We start from the raw sequence: 6614 nt of genomic DNA, 5'->3' as shown, positions 1-6614 counted from the left end.
GAAAGGCATCAAGATTTCCTTCTTCAAGATTCTCCCTTGTGGCTAAGGAGTAGTCACCCTGCATCCGCAGGCACCATCCTAAGAACACTGCGGTCTGCTGCAAGTCCTTCTTCACGAATCCGACGACCCAGCTCGACGAGACCCGGCTTCCCTGGCACCTCTGACCTCTACTCACCTCTACAGCAAAGCTGAGAACTGTGAGTGCGACGAGACCTCGAGGGACCGACGATCGCCAAGACTGCACGACTTCTTTGCAACAAGCCCACCGTGTGCCCCACTGGTGAGTGCTTTGGGGTCCGAGAAGCCCCAACCCTGAGCAGCTCCAGCACCGAAGATCAGCCCTCCAGCATCTCCACGATCTGCGTGGGGCCCTTCTGCTTTAACGTGCTCACCGCGCTGTGTGGCTACTAGCCGGCTGGCTTGTGGCCTTCTTCACGACGCCCGACGACATCACTGCTGCTGGTCTGGTTGCTCCAGACTGGCCCTTGCTTCCTTGCAACAGAGAAGCACCCCGGACCCTCCTGGTCCACTCCAGACACCATTTTGAGTCCACCGCGTGGGCTTGAATTTGCCAAGGCTTTGTTGCCCAATCCTGGGTCCAGCGACGCCGACAGCTTCAATCTTCGTGGGACAGCTCGCTCCTCCATCCTGGTCGCCGACAACGCCTCCTGGTCCGTGAGATCTGCGAGCACAGCGTCACCCACTCACCTAGTCGAGGTGACTACCATCCGGTGCCCTCCTGGTGCCACCTGACTACTGGCTAGTAGTCTCGAACTTGGTCCCCTCTGCTTTCAGGTGTCATCTGCCTTCGATCCAGGCTTGGATCCATCGAACTTTCTTCACTGGTCGCCTGCCAGCAACTTCTTTCTTCCAGGCTCCTGGTCCGTCTATGAGGATTCCCGACGTCTTTTGAGACCTATGCAGCTGCAGCCCCTGGGCTAGGTAACTTCGGCATTTCGGTGCCCCAGCATAGCCTCACTATCCAAGGGTCAGAATCCACTTTCGTTTTCCTCCTATCAGGTCGGGTTCGCCCGAGAACACTAACTTTGTCTTTACTAGCTACCATAGACTTTGTCCCGCATCACGCGTGAGAGTGCACACTCTGCACCCGAGTCCCCTGGGTCTCCTAGAAGTAATCTGAAGATTCTATAGTCAAGATCTAGCGATTCCAAAGCCTATTAGTACTGTACTTACCTGCTAGTAATTTCGCATTCCACTTTCAGAGTATATGGTTTTCCGTGCCCCTCGGGCATTTGTATCTACTGTGCTAACTTAAGTATTTTCGTAAGAGTTTTGTTTTGTGCTTAGTACCCTGTCCTCATAAAGACTACAGGGCTGTTGTGAATCTTAATAAATAACTTGTTTATTTTCATAACGCTTGTGTGGTGTCCTTTCACTTGGTGTTCAAGGGGTATATGTGTGGTAAACAGCTGGCTTAACACGCCCTCTCGAGTCTTTAGCCTTAGACTGCTCGTATCCACGCTACTAGGATAGCTGGTCTATAAGGTTGACTTACAACCAATCATCAATAAGGGTTGCTGGACTGATACATAGTGTTCACTAGAATAGTGAGCACTGCATATCAGGCCACCTTCTCACAGGCATGCTCCAGTTTGAGGGATGTTGACCCTAGGGGGGGCGCTCTGGAAGTCTCCAATGGCGTCGTTGGTAGTTTTTGAGTTGTCGGAGTCAAATGCTCCGCTCGTTGGAAACTTGGTTTGCGCTGGGTTCTTAGAGCTGGTTTGGATGGGCTCCTGCTTGTGTTGTGTGGCTTCATCGTGGCTGTTTAGCTGTGATTCATGCGCTTGTTTTTGTGTTATTGGCGCTGTGCAGGTTGAGGGGCCGCGGGGAGAGGTAGCAAGCTTGGTTCCTTAGCTGAGGTGAGTGTGTGTAAGTTTCCAGTAGATGGACCGATAACTTCTGCGGTATGCTTTGGATCTGCCAGGTTAGGTGTTTCGTCTGTGAAGATGTTATCGGGAGGCTGCTTATTGGGTCGTAACCAATTGTGAATAACGCTGGTGGCATATGCGTTATTTTTCTTCTCATGGTTGAGTTTTCTTAGTTTTTTCTTGTTTTTCCTTGACAGGTTTTGTGACCCAGGACTGGGTGGCTTAAGAGTTTGTTGCGGGGCGTGGCTTTCAACCCTGGTCAGGGTGATTCTTGTTCCACCAGCTTTTGGCGAGGCCAGGAGGGCAGGCTTTTCCGAGGTGCTTGGAAAAGGATATGCTGGGCTATTATCCATGGAGTGTGCCTGGGCGAGACCCTGTGTGATTAGAGGCATGCTCTTCTGGCAGTTTTTTTTGTTTACCTCGCCCTTGAGGTCCTCTATCAAGGTGGTCATGATACTTGGAAGTTTTTCAAGGCTGTGCAGGATCGGGCTGCAGCTACATGGCTCTAGCTTGAGTTGTGTGCTGTCCTGTGCTCTGCGTATCAGGGCATTCAAGTTGTCCAGTTTTGAGTCTATCCCAGATATCAAGTTTGCCACTATTTGTAGGATGTTAATCTGCACATCAAGCTTGTCCGCGTGCATTATCGCTGCTCCTGTCATTGAGACGAGGGCATCACTAATAAGTGATAGGTGGCTTGTGTTTGCAGGGCCGCTGTCAGAGGGTGATGCCAGGGACGTTTTGTCGTGTTCCGGATAGCCAGGTACTGGTAAGTTCAATGGGTGGTTTAGGGTCCTGTCGAATGATTGTCGGATTGCACCTTCCTTTGTCGCGGGGCCGTAGGTCAAATCTGTGTGCATCGCTGTGGTGGGGGAAATTATGCCTCCTTTCTTGTCGAAGTGAGTGCTGTCGGAAGTGTCGTGCATATTCGTTTTGGTTGGAGGAGGGCTGCTCCACGGTCGGTCCTCTGGCGGGGGAAGAGTCTGGTCCTTGATGTTTGGGTGGGTGGGCCCAAGTGCCACCATATCCGGGGTCTTAGGTTTGGGGGGTATTCCGTGCTGGAGGGTGAGTATTGTTGGTGAGAGGGGGATCCTGTTGGCCCGGGGACTTATTTGTGTAGGGCTCGGCCCTTCCTCCTTTACTTTTGTAGTAGGTGAGCTGACCAAAGACCTGGGGCAGGCGGAGGGGGAGGACGGTTTAGGGTTAAAAAAAACTTCTTATGTCTCTAATCCCAGCGGAGCAATTTGAGCGTTCTTTGGTGGAGAGCCTGGCCTTGTGCGCGTTCAGCTTCGGGGGGCTATAGGGCTTCCCCGTGTAGTCAGTTGAGGGATGGGCTGGGGAGGAAGGGGCCAGCGGTTCCACGTTGAAGTCAATGTGAGATACCGGAAAGGTTGGCGTTGCTCCTGTCGCTCCTGCTGCACCTGAGTGATCCCCATCCCAGGGCCCTGGGCCTTGATAAGATCCCCCTAGTTCTAATACTGGGGGGTAAAATAGCTTCGCCTTCCGTCTCTTGGCGGAGCTGTGTGGCCGGGGCCTCCCCTGGGGTTGGATTAGAGTAGACTTTCTGGTCCTCATTTTAGGGTTGGTTTAAGTGACTTGCCGGCTCCTAGGCTGCTGCTACTCGGTTGAGCCCACATAGTGGATGGAGTCTGTGGGAGTCTGTAGGAGACTCCTAGAATTTCCTGCTGGATTGAAAAGTGCTCTGGGCTCCCTGCGGCTGCGAATCCAGGGCTTGTGCTGGGGGGGAGATGCAGGTTGCAAGTTGCAGGTTGTAGTTTTGAGTTTTGGTGCTTGGGGCACTGGTTCTGGCACTGGCCTGCCGCTTGGTGGTGCTGGGTGCTGTGCTCCTGTCGCGCTCTTAACCCCCGTTAGAGCGGGGAGCGCTAGGCCCCTGACCCACTGGTCGCCTGGCCCACTGAGGGATTATGAGAAGTTATGGGGATGGCACCAGCAGGGTCCTTGCTGTGCCTGGGCAGCCCTGGCCTCTGAGGGCAGTCATGACCCCCCCAGCCACTCTTTCCCCCTGATGCTTCCAGCTACCCCCCCCTGCACCCGGGTCCCGGGCAAAAACCTGGGCAAAAGTCTCAGGCGAAGCCCGCTGTTTCAGCAGCTCACACTGGGGGATGGCGGCGGGGGGGGGGGTGTAGGCAGTGGGGGGCTGCAATGTTTTTCTTGGCGGCCCGGCCGCTTGCTTCCGCTTTCTGTGGTGTTTGCCGGCTTCAAGTGAGAGACTCACGCCAGATTCACCCTCGGCTGCTTTGGCTGGTGAACGGTTGGCTATTGTCGCTTGCTTGCTTGCCACTTGCCTGCTGTTTGCCTGCGGCTTCTACGGCCTCGGCTGGCAGCAGGTGGGATCCGCTCGTCGATCTCTCGCTTGGCACTGGCACTATTGCAGGCTGTGGCAAGTGGCTGTGGCAGGCGTGCGGTCGCGGCGGGGAGGAGCAGGGGGTGAAGCAATGTTCTGCAGAATTTTGCCTGCCTGCCGTTCGCTTCTTGCTCCCCGCCTTCTGTTACGCTTTTCTAAGGTGCCTCTCTGTGACCGGCAGCCACCGGTTACTGCGGGTGAAGGTGAGGGCCGCCCGCCAAGTTACTCCAGTTGGCTGCTCGGCTGCATAACAGGTGATGACCGCGGTGGGCAGGTGGCGGCGGGGAAGGGTGGTGCTGTGTGCTTACCTCAATCCCACACTCCGCTTTCTCCTCTATCTCCTTTCTCCTTTTGCCGCCGCGTTGTGGCTGCGGGCTGCGGTGGCCGCGACGGCTCCGGTCTCCTGCTCCAGGTCCGGCACCGGTCTCCTGGTTCTTGCTCTGTCTCGATGGCGGCGGCGGCGTTGCTGCACACCGGTTGCTGCAGCTCTCTGACTGCTCTCAGACTGTCCGCTGCTCACTGCATTCATAGTACACCTTATAGCTACTTACAATTGGCAAATTTTAACCAACCCTTGGCAACTGGGTTTGGTTTGCTTTTTTTACTCCTATTTTACTCACTACAACAACCCTGACAAAGCCTACAGTGCTACATAGTAAGCAAACAATGGTCGCCCTTCCTCTACAACCATATTTGTGTCATAAAAGCTTTATCTTCTTTGTATTACACTTCGTTGGGACGTGCACTCACACCAAAGTTATGATTGTATAAATAAAGGTGTGCCGCAGCTGGTTTTTCGAAAAGCTCAAGTCAAACTTTTGCAGGGTGCTAAAAGGGTAATTCAATTGGTAGATCAAACAATTAGTAGCAGTTTATATGGATAGAATGATTATGAGCCACGTCTAAATACAATACCCAAAGGCACACATAAGAACAAAAGATCACAGAGATAAAATGAAACCAACTTCAATAGCAGACAGGAACTGGGTCAGACGAATCAGAGAACATAATCCTCTGTGAACAAGGTAATGTTCAACGCATTATTTTAGTTCCATGGTATTCTGCAAACGGAAACAGGTTACTGGTGCCTTAATGTAAGAAAAGGGGGATAGGAGAAGGGGTAGTTATTTGCCCTGATAACAATGACATGATAAAGCAGATTCTTTTTTTTAACCTGCAAAGGGCTTGAATAAACGAAAATAGTACATCTTCTCTAATGAGGGGGGTAGAGACCCCTGGACAGAATCAATGGAATTGTAATCAGGAATATAAAGCCACAAGAAACTACTAAATTGGAGTAAAGAGGTGAAATAAAGAATATGTCAGTGAAACATGTAAAAGAATGGTAAACAGAACCACAAATGATACAAATGTACAAGCCTTTGGAGAAAAACAAACGGAAGCAAATGACATTGCATGATTTATGGGAAGCATTTGAATAAAGAAAAAAAAATAACCAACCCCTGACAAACTGTTTATGTAAATATTAGAACGTTATCCCAATTCAACTATGTGTAATCTGCTTCTGAAATAATGGTACGTTTAGAACCTACAACACAAGTAGGCTTCTTTCACAGATACTCCATAAGAAACTGCATATATTGCTCTATGTTACTTTTTAAAACCTTGAATTTGGGGAGCATCACAACAAATCTTCCTAGGAACTGAATCATTTTCTGCCGTGTTTGTTAAACTGCGCATGAGTGGACCTCAAAAAACTAAAGATTATCAATCCTAAAAGGACTCAAAATCAATCTATACTACCTACAATCTTTATTACAACACATTCCACTCACAAGGAGTGTCCGCCTACTAAGGTACACGACGGCCAGCTCTTTAACCTTTGGCTATCATAGGCCATTTAGTGAATCCTGCAGTTCCAAAAGGGTAATAAATGGTCATCTATATCTTTATCTCTTAAAATTGAAAACGTAATTGACCTAACGCACACAACACTAATATGGTGGCAAACCTTGTACTCTGAGATGCTTAGCAATGATAAAAGTGAGGTCTTATATTAAACAAAACAAACACTTTGCACATATAATGCAAAATACATTTGCAAAGCTTTATAAACCTAGAACTATTTTTATAGTTGTTTAATTAAAATGGAGTTTTGCCTGACACTTCAGCCTTGTGCCTTTGTTCACAAGAAAATGTTGGGGTCACATGGAGATGTTTACATTTGAGGCGGACTGTATTTTAATGATAGCTATTGCAGGTAATGTTACATACTGGACTGCCTGCATTGCTACCACAAGAGACACAGATGTCTACTAACCTAGTTGTGCAATGCAATAGCTAAGCCCTCCGTGCCTTAATCTGTGGCACAAAAATAAAAAATTCACAAACAACTCACTGAA

The sequence above is a fragment of the Lissotriton vulgaris genome, chromosome 5 (genome assembly GCF_964263255.1).
Source record: "Lissotriton vulgaris chromosome 5, aLisVul1.2, whole genome shotgun sequence".
Lineage (NCBI taxonomy): Eukaryota > Metazoa > Chordata > Amphibia > Caudata > Salamandridae > Lissotriton > Lissotriton vulgaris.
This window is presented reverse-complemented; position numbering follows the sequence as displayed.